Source organism: Camelus bactrianus, chromosome 27 (assembly GCF_048773025.1).
Source record: "Camelus bactrianus isolate YW-2024 breed Bactrian camel chromosome 27, ASM4877302v1, whole genome shotgun sequence".
Lineage (NCBI taxonomy): Eukaryota > Metazoa > Chordata > Mammalia > Artiodactyla > Camelidae > Camelus > Camelus bactrianus.
Genome location: NC_133565.1, coordinates 22,692,847 through 22,707,215, shown reverse-complemented (window position 1 = coordinate 22,707,215; position 14,369 = coordinate 22,692,847). Strand labels below are relative to the sequence as shown.

At 38.9% G+C, this 14,369-nt stretch overlaps 1 protein-coding gene across 14 annotated transcripts in view; it reads right to left on the bottom strand.

Annotated features, from left to right (window-relative positions):
* Nucleotides 1-14,369, bottom strand: part of AKAP13 (A-kinase anchoring protein 13) — a 293,291-nt gene that overhangs the window by 187,734 nt on the left and 91,188 nt on the right. The gene's annotated exons all lie outside the window — the stretch shown is intronic.

Here is a 14,369-nt window from a genome sequence, read left to right as displayed (position 1 = left end):
TAGGCTCCTCTTGGGACTCTATCGTTACAAAATATCAAGTTTAAGGGAAAATCAAATGTATTTGTATGCCACTGCCCCAATCTACTAAGTTTATACAAATATAAACACTGATTGAGCACGTATGTGTCAGGAAGTATTCTAGGCATTGAGAATACAGAACGACCTGAAAATAAGATCTCTGTCCCCTTTAAACTTAAATTTTAGTGGAGGGGGGTTAGACAAACAAGTAAATCAACAAGATAGCTGTATATTTATGTGAAGAACTTTTTAAAGGAATATAAAAAAGCTCTCTGGAAAAGCTCTGTAAAAATTTCAGGAAAATCCAAAAAATAAGGCAGAGAGGATGGAGGAAGCATATTTAACAGTTGCATCCTTATACTCAGATGCCCCTCAATCTCTGTGTTCCAGTTGTAGCAATAATTCTCTAGATTCTACACCCCACAAATCACTGCCAAGTCCACCCATTCTCCAAGAAACACGGAGCGCCTCTATCGCAGCTGGCCTGGAAGCAGTGGCGTGCAAAGAACGTAAGCTTGGGCTCCAGACAAATCTGGGTTTAAACTCCGTCTACAAAGACTTTACTTAAATCCCCTAAATCTCAGTTTCCTTCACTGTATAAATGGAGATAATACCTTCTCTTCTTACAGCTAATATGTGAGAACTCTTGAAACATATTCACCTCTCAGTCTACGACAATATTCTTAATCTATTAAAATGGGAGGGTCACTTTTCCAACAACTGGTGTTTCCTGACCATCTGGAATCTCTACTCTTCTCTACCCAGCCCTCCACTAAGCCCATAGAATCAGACATAAACCTTGTGCCAGTAACTCTGCCCATGATCTTGCAACTATTCAGAAGTTAGGACATCTCTGTCCTTTTATTTGCAAGTATTCTAGCAATTTTGATACATTAATTTTTTAAAAATTGAGGTCAGTGGCTAAATTACATTTACTCTATGAAACACAGTCCTAATTACCATTCTCCCAGTCATAAACATTATATAATTCATGTTGTAACCATAAACAAGACTTTAAAGCACTGAGGTTCAGCATTGTATAAATCTTAATAATGCACTGTGCAAAATCCAATTTAGAGAAAACTAGGCCATTTTAACATTAAACAGGGGAGAGAATTCTCATTACTTAAGAGCATCTTTTTTCTTTTCCACTTTAGCAATAATAAAGCCTCTTAGAGAACCATGCCACCCTGCGGCCACAACTTAATGGTCTGCAGCATGATGAAGCAGCAGGTAGTGTTTCACTAAACTATGAAAATCAAAAATTGTAATAAAGTCAAGCTTGGGATCAAGTCTAGTAGAGGAAATGCTCCAACAGGTTGATTCTGGAAATGGAGTTCACAGTACTTCCCACAGTCCTGAGTGTCTCTTATTGTATCCCCAGTGCTCTGCGCTGTGTTCTGCACACGGTAGGGGTTAATCTGCTGTTAAGAAGTCAGAATGAACTACAGATAAGCTGTAACTCACTATGACTGCTGAACTGGAAAGTTCCAAAATACCCTAGCACGCAGAATAGCAAAGTCAGTAAAAGAGAATCATCACTGACTTTAGTCACTATTTAGAATTACACTTTGGGCTTGTGTGTAAGTTCTTTTCTTGGAAAAGCTTAGGCTGGTAAAATGTTTAATATACTTTGGCATGATAAACCACAACCAGTTAAAATGTCTGCAGCACATATGAAAAGAATTAATTTCTCAAGGTACTGAAATATCATTATAACCTGAAAAAAAGTATAAATTAAAGTTTTAAAGTTTCATCTTTTGGAGCACACATTGGCAAACTTTTGAGCCATGGGCCAAATCCAGCCCTCTGCTTGTTTCTATGTGGCTCACAAGCTGAGAAAGGATTTTACATTTTTAAATGGCTGGGAAAAAAATCAAAAGAAAAATATGTGTTAACATGTGAAAGTTCTATAGCACCCAAATTTCAGTGTTCACAAATAAAGTTCTACTGGAACACAGTCACGCTCACCTGCTCACACAATGTCGATGGCTACTTTTGCTCTGCCGTGGGCCACAGTAGAGTTGTGTGGCTGCAAAAACACTGTGGGGCCTGCCAGCCTAAACTACTTATAATGTGGGCCGTTACAGAAAAGTTGTTTTTCCACTTAGATAGCTAACCTGGAATTCCAAGAATATATCTTCTTTTTCAAGATCAAGAATTTCCTCTCCACACGAAACCCACGAGACCTCTCTGTGCCCAGGATACAAGTGATATCTGGGGCCTTCTTTTAACGGGGGTCAGAGAAGATGGCTAATCGGCAGTTGAAACCCTTTTAACAAAGCTTTGCATATCAACCTTTTTTATTCTTAAGACCAAGGTAAATAAGCTTTAAATTGCTTTCATAGCTTTAATAGTTTTGTTTAAAAAAAAATTTGAGTCAACTACCCAAAATATTCAAGAGAAGGGAACAGAGAAGCTTCACTCACTTCAAACTCACTTGAAATTTAGGTTCCAAAGGCACCTGGAATCAAAGTACCTGTTTTCCTTGAAGGAGTATCCTCTGCACTCTGATAAAGTCACTGGGAGCAAATAATAAACACTCTTACTCTGCATTTCAGCCACATGACTCCTATTTTACTGCAGTAGTACCAGGCACTTAGAATTACTTGAGATGGCCTTAAAAGATTAATCGAGCAGAGTGGTGATTAGAAAACAAAAGTGAAAAACAGATCTAAGTAAGAATTTCTGTTGAGGTGGTTGCTTTGATCACATCATCCCTGAGGGACACCCTGGTAAATGACGTTACAGCTCATGGGAAGGACAAGCCCCAAGGAACAGGCAGATAAATCAATCTGGCTGCCAGTTAACAAGTCTGTCGTGTTTTTTTAACTACAACAGATGAACTTATTATAACAAGGGCAATTTTCAAGACATTTTGATTAAAATTTCAGTTTGACCACCTAACCCTGGGGACAGAGTACATCCACATCTCCATTTCTCCAGGAATCTGAACTCAAGAAATAGAGTGCTACCAAGGTAATTTCTATGTTTCTTTATTAATGAAAAATGTATTCTTGAACCTGACAGTTTTTCCAGGGTCCTAATTAGCTTTGCTGACAGATGGCACAAGAACTAACAGAATAGACAATCTCTACTAGGCCCCAAGTACAGGTGACCCCCCCCAAATATAAATGCACTGCAATCCTAAAATGCCACCAATCACTTACTGGGTTTTAAATCGCAGTTATGGTCCCAGTTCTCCCCATCTTTAACTCATTTATATAGTGGATACATTGTATTAATAGTACTGTAATCACCTTTATATACTTATTAAGTAGTAAAAGAAAATTTGTTTTTCATTTACATTTCTAACCTGGAATTCAAAGAATAAACCTTCCTTTTCTAGATCAAGGATTCTCTTTCCACATTAGACCTAACATCCTGCTGAGAGACTCTCGATGCCCAAGATACCAGTGAGGTCTGGGGCCTTCCTTCCACTGGGGACAGTAACCTGATTGGGATAGAGTGGAACGGGAGGAGAAGAGCACCTGAAGGACGGAGGAGAGTGACTTAGCAGTGTGGGGACAAGCCAGGCCTTGGAAACAGGGAAGATGACAGACAGCAATTTGGGGAATGAGACTGCTAGGCAGTTCTGTGGGACGAGTGTTAAAAGAAAGGACAGCACTGCTCTCTGAGACAGCAAAATGGTGTCAGTCATTAAGGTTTCTAAAAGGTGGCCCCATCAGCAGAAAGATAACCGTGGTGGTACGCTAGAGCTGGCAAGGATGGGCTTGGAAGAGCTTTCCGTATTTTCAGGAGTTCCACACACCAGGTGTTAAAACATAGCCATTAATAAAAAGCAAATGACATAAGCTTACAATTAAATAGATGTAATTAATACTCAAAAGTCACCACTTCTTAATTATTTTGCCACATCAGACTATTACCTATGCTCTTGAGGTTTCCATCTCTTGCCCCTGTTATAATGATGCACTACTGCATCTTGTCCCAGTACACATCTCTTGCCAACTCTGTTCAGTGATGTGGTGCTTGACATCTCGAAAACAACCATTATGGGAGTATTAACACCACTGAAATAGGCAAATGTTACAAAGCAGGGTTTGGCTTGGTTTTGCTTTTTTTCTTTTTAACCATCACATCACTGAGAACAGGTCAGCAAAAGGGAAAAGGGGGAAAGGAAGAGAATTTCTATAAGGAAGGCCCAATCAAGAGAGGTCACTGCTTACAAGGAGTCAGAGGGCTTGCTATAAGAGGAAATCTTAGGCCAGTACAAAGCATCTCGGGTCATGGACAACAATGCCGCCACCGTTCTGCTCCCAAGAGTTCAATATAATCCCCACCCTAGGTCAACGTGTTTTCTAATTTTCAAACTTGGCTGAGAACTTGTGAGCACACCACAGTGGTTAAGAGGACGGCCTCAGCCTCCGTCACAGCAGACACAGCACACCACTCTCTCCAGCTGTTTAACCTGGGGTACACTAAGGTCTCTGCCATGAGAGAGCAACAGTCACACTTACCTCATGTGGTCATGGCAACAAGTAAATGATAAAAGTAAAGCACCTGTAGCAGTGCATGGCACATGGTAACTGTTCAATAAACGACAGCTATAATCACTGTATGGTGCAGCATGATGACTACAGTTAACTGGTTAACAATCCTGTACTGCACACTTGAAAGTTGCTAAGAGAACAGATGTTAAATGTCCTCATCAGAAGGAAAGTTTTCTAACTATATGTGGTGATGGATGTTACCTAAGCTTATTGTGGTGATCATTTTGCAATATATATATATATACTGAGTCACTGTGTTGTACACCTAAAACTAATGCAATGTTATATGTTAATTATATCTCAATAAACAACTAAGTGATAGCTATTACTATTTCCAGAATGTCAGCCCCATGAGCATGTTTCATTCACTGAGCTATTCCCTTTGTCTAGAATAAGCAGTAGGTGCTCAAAACACACATTTGACAAGAAAGAAGAGGAGACACCAAAACTTTAGTAATAGTTATTCCTAGGTAGTAGTTGAAGCCAATTTTAATTTACTTCGTGCTTTTGTGTTTTCCAATTTTTAAAAATAAAAATCGATTATTTTAAAAAGAAAAAAAACTTATTTTTAAAAATAATTTGCTCACTTATAAATTACAAAGGGAAAGATAGAAGCCTGGCAGACACCACCTGAATCAAGTGATCAAAAAAGTTAACATCACAAATAATGAAACAAAGTAACATCAGACGTCTTCTGATCCCACCCACTGGGTACACAGCATCACTTCGTGTTCCTAACAAAAATGCATAAACTCAATTTAGTCCTAAGAAAACATCACACAAACCCAAATTGAAAGGCTTTCTGTTAAAAAAAAAAAACCAAAAAAAAAAAAAACCAAAAAAAAAAACAAAACTGGTCTATACTCTTCAAAAAAGGCACTAATGAAAGACAAAGACTGAAGTACTACCCCAGATTAAAGGAGACTAAAAAGACTTTCCAACTAAATGCAATACATGATCCTGGACTGGATCCTGAACAATAAAAACAAATTGCTATTAAGGACATTAATGGGACAAGCATTCAAGATCTGAATGAGGTTTTCGGATTTAACACTGAATCAGTGTTAAAATTTTCCTAGTTTTTGGTAATTGTGCTGTGGTTATGTAAGAGAATATTCTTATTTTTAAGAAATACACAATGAAGTATCTGGGGTAAAGGAGCATGTCTACAAGTTACTCTTAAATGATTCAGGGAAAAATGAGAGATAATGATTAATTAAGCAAACAGGGCAGAATGTTAACAGCTGGTGAATCTGGGTTTAGGGTATATGCGATTTCTTTGTATTAGTCTTAAAATTTTTCCATAAATTTGAAATTATTCCAAAATAAGAACTTTCCTGGGACAGACTGGGATTTCAAAATGTAGAATAGATAAACAAGATTACACTGTATAGCACAGGGAAATGTATACAAGATCTTGTGGTAGCTCACAGCGAAAAAAAATGTGACAATGAATACATGTATGTTCATGTATAACTGAAAAATTGTGCTCTACACTGGAATTTGACATAACATTGTAAAATGATTATAACTCAATTAAAAAAAGTTTAAAAATATATAATAAAAAAAAAGAAGTTTCCAAGAAATAACTTCTCAAACAATTTATATGACCAGATACTCAAAGTTAAAAAGTATAAAATTAAGTTACGTTTCTGAGACATACTTAGTAAAGACATTCTTGGAGGGTCCCAGAATTCGGTAGTTGTAACAGTAACTTTCATTCTAGAATCGCAAAATGACAAGAGATATACCCAGCGTTCACATGGGAAACGTGAAACAAAGGAAGTAATACTAGGTAAATACTGAGCATTACTCCAAAGTATTATCTTTCCATGAGGTGCCAATTATTACAGTACCAACAGAGTAACTCCAAAGTGAGTTCTTGTATAATTCAGGTGCTATTTGCATTCATGCAATTACCTTCATTCTCACCTTTAAATACAGAGTTTTGGCAACTGACATACCATTTTGCCCAGTCATTTCCTAAAGCAACCAAAGACTGACAGTCGGGATTGGCTTTTCCATTATCTGAAATGCAAAGCCTATCCCATGGAAACTCAGGGCAGCTGGTTTTAAATTTCACTAAAGGCTCACACCACTGAGGGACATCCAGTAGCAGTAAGTATACCTAACACTCCGATTTTGGTCACTAATACCATTCTTCAGTACTGGAACCAAGGCGGCTCAAAGAAATAGCTGTTTCCAGTGCTAGGTCATGGGATGTACAAGACAAGGACATCTTGTTTTGACAGAAAATAAGCAAACGTTCCAGTTAAAAAAAGAAAAAAAGGACGGGGACATGTTGCATATTGAAGTGGCTTCCTCTGGCCAAATCTGGAACAACTTGGGACCGAATTTTCAATTAAGAACAGTAATGAATTATAAATAATGAAAAACAGGAAGTCATGAGTCTACACTAACAATACTAACAAGAGACATCCTAATAATAGACAAATAAATTAAACAGACATCCTAACAACAGATAAATAAATTAAACAGAGGAGAAGGGAGAACCCTATGTATAATGGAATGAAGAGGCTGACTGGGCCACAAGTAGTAAAATTACCATTTTGCAACCATAATGGTAGAGGATCAATTCTGGCAAAAACTGTCAGTGGATGTTCAATCTAGGGGGAAATTGTGATGAGGAACAAGACATTTACATTGTCTTAAAAGTATCGCCCCACAGACTGCTTACTAGTTACAAGGAAGAAAAAAGTAGTATTTATCAAATGAAGACCTCTGCCAATACCTTGACCAGACAGTCAAAATAAACATCCTCAGTAAAGATAAATGAACAGTGTGTGCTTCCAGATGTGATGCCCTGAGAAGGACACAAAACTACCTAAGCAGTACTCTGACCAACAACACAAAAGTTCAATCTAATAACAAGGAAGTATTAGACAAACAAAAAATGAGAAATGTTTTATTAAAAAAAAAAAGAGGGAGAGAGAGAGAAATGTACTGTATTCTTCAAAATGGCCAATGCCATAAAAGATAAAGGCGAGCTGTGGACACGTCCCAGATTAAAGAAGTTAAAAGAGGCCTGACAACTAAAAACAATAACCAACTCATTGTGATTTAGAAGAGGGAAGCTCCAGTCTCAGGAAATTCATACTGAAGGGCCTTAGGGATAAGGGGCCAGGATATCTGTAACTTACTGACAGACAGTAAAGGAAACACTGTGGGTGTAGACAGGTATTAGAGAGAGTGCAAACGATAGAGCAAGTGGGGTGAAATGTTAACAACAGGTGTTATCCTGAGTAACTAAAATATGGTTATTCTTTGTACTGTCTTTTACAACTTTTTATAAATTTGAAATTATTTCCACATATAAAGTTTTAAGAACATAAAAATGAGGGAAAAAAAGTGTTTCATTCAAAAGGCTTTAAAGGACTTAAGGACTGGGGATGTGACAAGCTCTATCAACACAGATGTGAAAAAACTCTTTATCAACAGCAAACTGTTTATAAAGTGGCCTTGGTGCTAGGTTCCAGGCTGGACGCAGGGAGCCTGTCCTCACTCCTGCACAATCATCTCTTATCCGACGAAAGAGGAAAAACAACTAATATAACACAGCAGACATTTTAACCACTAAATTAATAGTCCAGACACAATAAACACCACAGCGAGTTTGGTGACAGGAAAAAGGGCGGGGAGCCAACACTGGCTCACAACTACCCTCTTCTGTTTTGTTTTTTTGGTCTTTTGAGATGAGGGCCTTTATTATTTTATTTATTTATTTGGGGAGTGGGTATGTAATTAGATGTATTTATTTTAGTGGAGGTAATGGGGATTGAACCCAGGGCCTTTGCATGCTAAGCACGCACTCTACCACCACAACAACTACCCTTTTCTGAAGGCCCACTGCAGGTCAGAGGGTGGAACCAGCCACTTTACAAACACTGCAAGGGCAGTATCTCTGCCCCTGCTTAAGAGATGAGAAAACTGCAGTCCAGAGAATCTGTAATATCTTGTGTAAGAACAAAGCTAGAAGGGGCTAAAGTCGGGATTCAAACCCAAGTAGGATGCCAAAGTCTGTATTCTTCCCACTATTCTGATGCTAAGGTTAAGTGCAGGAAACAGAGTTAGGTGACAAAAAAGGAGATGTGTATTTGCAAAGAGGTAATCATCAATAGAAAAAAACACATGGTCAATAGCAAGCGAGCTGCAGAGACCGAAAGGACCACGACAGTTTAGAAGGAAGAGAGTGCTGAAGACAAGGAAGACGAGCATCCAGAGGTGGTGAGGGAGATGAAGCAGGAGACAGGGTCACATTCAGGGTAAACTCAAACCCAGGCACATGGGCTGCTAGGATGCGAAGATGTGTGACAAAGCCCTGGACAGAGTATGTTTAAGTGTACGCTTAGCCCACCTTATTGCACGCACTTCTCATCACCACCTGAAGCTTGTGAAAAGCAAGAACTGCACCCATTTGGGCGCTTCGCCCAGTGCCTGTCTAACAAAATGAAGTTTTCCAATAACTATATGAATGAACAAAGGTAGCAGAGATCAGCTTAAAAAGAGTATCAATGGCAAGCCAAAAAATTCATACTTGAACCTGTGTGTAGGCAAGAAAAAATATACAGCCTTGTGTGGTATGTACTGGTAGAAAATCGGGTAGCAGAGGAGTGGAGGGTAACATGCTAGAAGCTGCAAGTGTTCTAGGAGGTTTATCTCACAGCAGTATCCTAAAAGGAAAAAGAGAAAAGAGGAAAGGAAACCATCCGGGGAAAATATTACAAAAACATAGTGTAAGAAAGCAAAAGGAGCTTAAACTACTATGGTACCAAGATGAGCTAAAAAGAAATAAATGTGAGAAAGGCATGTGGTTGGAATAATTTGATAAAATATGGTAACTGACTGACTGGGGGCTGGACAAAGACAGGAAGAGAGTAAACATGAAGTGACATTAGCAGAAAAAGGGGCATCTCACTAATATGAGGGGGAGATGATTTGTGAGAAAGAACAATAAGCTTTAAGTGTCAAGTTTCATACACCAGAAGGATGGAAAATTGTAGATATTACATATCCAACAGGTAGTCAGCAGGACAGGCTGTCAGAAAAGGTCTGAGCTGGTGAGGCAGATCTGAGAGTCAACGTGAACTAAGTTAAGAAGCCTGGGCCATCAACGAGTCTCCATGGTCACAGAGAGCCAAGGACTAGACCTTCAGGTTCCTGTAGGGGAGAGAAAGAAGAAACTGATCTGCAGAATCAGACCAAGCAAGGAAAGGCCAGCCAGAGAAGAGGAGAAACCAAAGAACAGAGAATCAGGGATGCCAAAAAATGTAAGGATTAAAGGCTAAATGAATCCAAGTCATTCAGAAAACAGCTGCCAAATCAGAGTTTTTAAACACTGGATATTATTAAACTAACAAAAATCAATATAATATCAGCAAACCTCAGAGAAATATCAATCTCATATTTCTATCTTTGTGAGCATCCCGAAGTACCATTCCTTGTCCTTCTTTACACTGGGACTCACTCAAAAGGAGAATACCACAAACTTTAATCATAATTTGTGCCACCTAATTTACTGGAGTGTTCTAGGAAATAAAAGGCCAGTTTGTAAGGCACAGTCATAGCAAAATGTAACCTGAGTGCCTTTAAGATAACAACAAACATAAATGTATGATGTTGTTGCCATCAGGCTGAAAACAGAAGACCCAGCAGAAGGAAAAACCCCAAATCCAACTTGCTGAACAGGACTGTTGAGTTCTGCTGGGTTTTTAATAACCCTCCCAAAGTAACTTGTATGCATCTCAGAGTAGCTTTGTTTTTCTGGGCAAATAACACCATCACAAAGCACTAGCTCATCAGGTTTGCTTTGCCTGTTTGTTTAAGTTTTATCTGTATTTAAAAAGTCTTTATTTTTATTTCAAGTATCTTCAAACTTTCAGTGTGTGTGTGTGACAGCAAGAGAGTGCATGTGCCCACATACACACAAATCTTCAATATTATGTAGGATCCACTATTTCTTCTGTGCAATATGTTCCTCACTAACAGAGTATCTGCCACGACAAAGGGTCATGAAGTAGGAAAAACACAGGCTCGGGAATAAGATCAGAAGTAGTCACTTCATAGCTACAGACCTGATAAATAACCACTAGAAACTCATTCTGTCAGCAAAATGAGTTTATTCATGATAGTATTTATTGATCATCAAATATCTGTCAAGCACTTTTAAGAACTAGGGGATAAACATGAAAGAGGCAAGGCCTCTGGCCTCACAGAGCTTTCATTTTAGCAAGTAAAACAAATTATAATAAGTAACACCAAGGGGAAAGTTCTATTACAGAGAGTAAGACAGGTAAGGGATTAAAATGTGTCCAAAGTGGGGTTGAGAGTCTGTTTCAGGCAGGGGGGTCAGGGAAGGCTACTAAGGGAAGTCACATTTGAGCAGAAACCTGAATGAAGAAGCAGGTTACAAGTGTTCAAGGCCAAAGAGCCCAGCAACTGCAAGACAAGAATAAACTCAGCACGTACACGGAACAACAGAGGGCCGTGAATCAACACTGGATGGTCGACGAGGTAGGACTTTGGATTCTGTCCTAGTCTGAAGCTAAAGCACTGGAAGGTTCTGAAAAGAGGGACATAATCTGATTCACGTTTTAAAATAATCACTGTGGTTCTCTCTCCTTGGAGTGACTTTATCTTTTGTCTACACCTACGTGCTTTGAACAAACAATGTCCATTTGAGAAGTAACGTGCCATAGTTCGAGCATACAAACCATAAGCAAGAAAGAGGACATAAAGAAAAGCCAAGGATGTTGGCTTTTATACTCTAATCCCAGAGAAGCCCGGGAAGGCTTAACATTACTTCCCCCATCTACTTTCTACACATGGTTGGAAGATCAAATGAGAAAATGATAAACAACTTTTATACAATATTAGTGATCATTATTCTTCAAACGTCCCATTATCCATGAGGTCTTCCCTGACTGTCCTACATGAAATATGAACTCCCCTGCCCCAACTCTCCTTATCTTGCCCTGTTTTTCCCCATAGCACTTTTCACTATTTTACATGTATTATTTCCTTGTGTGTATGTGTGTATACATGAGTTTATATACACATACTCAGTATATATTCTACATATATATTATATGCATGAAATTCTAAGGGCATATATTTAGTTGCATATTTCCCTGATTCCCTCCTCTCTTCCCAACTTTTATGTAAGCTTCACGAGGCCAGGGAGCATATTTGTTTTACTCACTGCAATATCATGGCCTGAAAGTGTATTTAAGTACTCAATTAATAATGGATGGATGGATGGACAAATGGATGGATGAATTCCTAACTGGATTTTCTTCCTGGAAATAATCTGCCTCTCTCTCGTCAACCCATTTAAACACTTAAGATGACTAGATGAGAAATTAGATCTCAAATCTAATTCTCTGGCTATGCCAAACTGGAGCTCAGTGGTCCTTAAACAGTCACTTAAAATATAACTAAGGCTCAAAAGGACCAGTGACAAGAAGAGAATATAACAGCATCGTCCCCATTTATCTACCTCAGCAGCTTTACCCATCTCTCTCTCAAGTGGAAAAATATTCAGGTAATCTTCACTCCCCTCAGAATAAAGCCCACTTTCCAGACTGGCCAGCAAAGCCCTTTTTATAACACTTTCCTTAAAAGAAGTCTCAAAGCACCTCAAGTGACATGAACCAAAATCAACTGTGAAAAGTTACTAATTCGGGGCATAAACTACATTCATTCCATATGAACAGTGGTTGATTTCAATGTTAGAAAACATGTAACTATTTTATTTCACATTTGAAGTTAATTTACTTCAACCAGGTTCATCTTTTGCCACATGAAAATACAGGGTCAATGAAACCCCTATAATCTTCATTTTTAATCCTTTATTCCTGCCAAAAGCATTCCGTTCCCAATGTTAATACAAAACTATTATTTAAAATACTACTACTAATGATAATCAAAATTCATACTGTCTTCTAGCTTCAAAATTTTTCAACACTAAGATATACACAAATTCTTAAAGATTTTCTAGCACCACCTATTTGGTCCATTAAAATAAAACCAGCAGATGATTTATAAAACAGAAACAGACTCACAGACATAGAAGACAAACTTATGATTACCAGGGGAAGGGGATAGGAAGGGATAAATTGGGAGTTTGAGATTTGCAGATACTAATATATATAAAATAGATAAACAAGAAGTTTATACTGTATAGCACAGGGAACCATATTCAGTATCTTGTAGTAACTCACGGTGAAAAAGACTATGAAGATGAATATATGTATGTTCATGTATGACTGAAGCATTATGCTGTACCCCAGAAATTGACACATTGTAAACTGACTGACTGTACTTCAATAAAAAATACATATATACAAAAAAACCAGCAGATGGCGCTCAATTAGTATGTTGCGTTCGCTATGGAATGGTTTTAGAGACTATTCTGTTTAATGGGGAATAATCTTGAAACTTCAGCTGGGAAAGGAACCAAATTTTTAAACTTTGGAAATCATTTAATGTATGGCCCTTTTAACCAGAAGTGTTCCTTAAAAAGATTTTTTTTTTTTTTTTTAGAATTCTAAGAGTATAACCTTTTTGTTTCAATGTACAACCCTGTCTGTCAGTCCGTTCTTGGTAATAAGCAAAGCTAAATTGGTTGGACGGGGTTGGCTGGTGGCTCTGAAAAAAAAAGAAGCACCAGCCTCACCCTTTCACAGATGTTTCCCAACTCTCTGGACCTGCTAGAGTAATTAGGTCAACACTTAAAGGGATAGTCCCCTTTGCTAACAGGACCAGATATTCAGTTAAAATGCAGAGATCATAAAGGTTTTTGTTCATTCTTGATAGAAATTTAGTGAGACTGGAGGGGATTAGACAAATTAATCTCTCTGCTCCCCCAGAGAGCAGACGACTGAAGTGGGGGCATTTTATCATTAAAAAAAAAAAAAATCTACCAGCTTGACGTCTGGTCTACCCATCTCTGACCCTTACTCATTCAGCTTTCCTGGTCAGTTCTCTTGGTTTTCCTCAAAAGTCACCTAGGAAATCGGGTCTCCAGGCTTTTAGGCTAGCCACACAGTTGGAAGCAGTAGAATCTCCAAAATACAATGGGATGAAGTTACTCCCAAGACTCATAGATGGCCAGCAGGATAACATCCGACCTCCTGAGCACGCCCCGTCAACTGGCGGCAAACACGCCCTCCCCAACCTAGCCCCTGCTCACCTCTCCAGCCTCTTCTCCCTCACAGCCCCTCCCCACACGTCCTGCAATCATACCACACCGCATACGGTTCAAGAGCACACCAAGAGGTTTAAGCCTCACTCTTTACTATTTGTTTCACTACTAGGCCATGCTGCTCCTTTTACCTGTCATATCCTCCTCTCACCTGACTAATGATCGGCCCAAGAGAGGACAGTATGAAACAAGACATGGTTGCCTTTCCTGAGTAGACACCTGGTCTCCGTTCTCAGGTGAAGGCCTCCTTACCTGGTCTTACACACTGTGTCTCACCCACTGCATGCAGATCAAGGTCTCCTCCAATTCCTTAAGCTGGCTGTTTGTGCAATGGGTACGTGCACGGGAGGGGAACCCAGCAGGTCAAGTTGAACTCATTCCTAATCCAGGATATGACAAACCATTAAGACCATGAAAAGAGATATTCTAGACCTGCTAGTGGGACACTGTCAACTACACCAAGATTAAGGAGGGAAGAAGCAAACACAGAATAGGAGGCATTATCACTGGCTCTAAAGTCACATTACTCAGAATACCAGCTTCCCTTGCTACTAGCTCCGTGATTCTTTTAGGAACTACCTCCGGTCCTTTTTGGGAACTGCTAGATTGTAAAC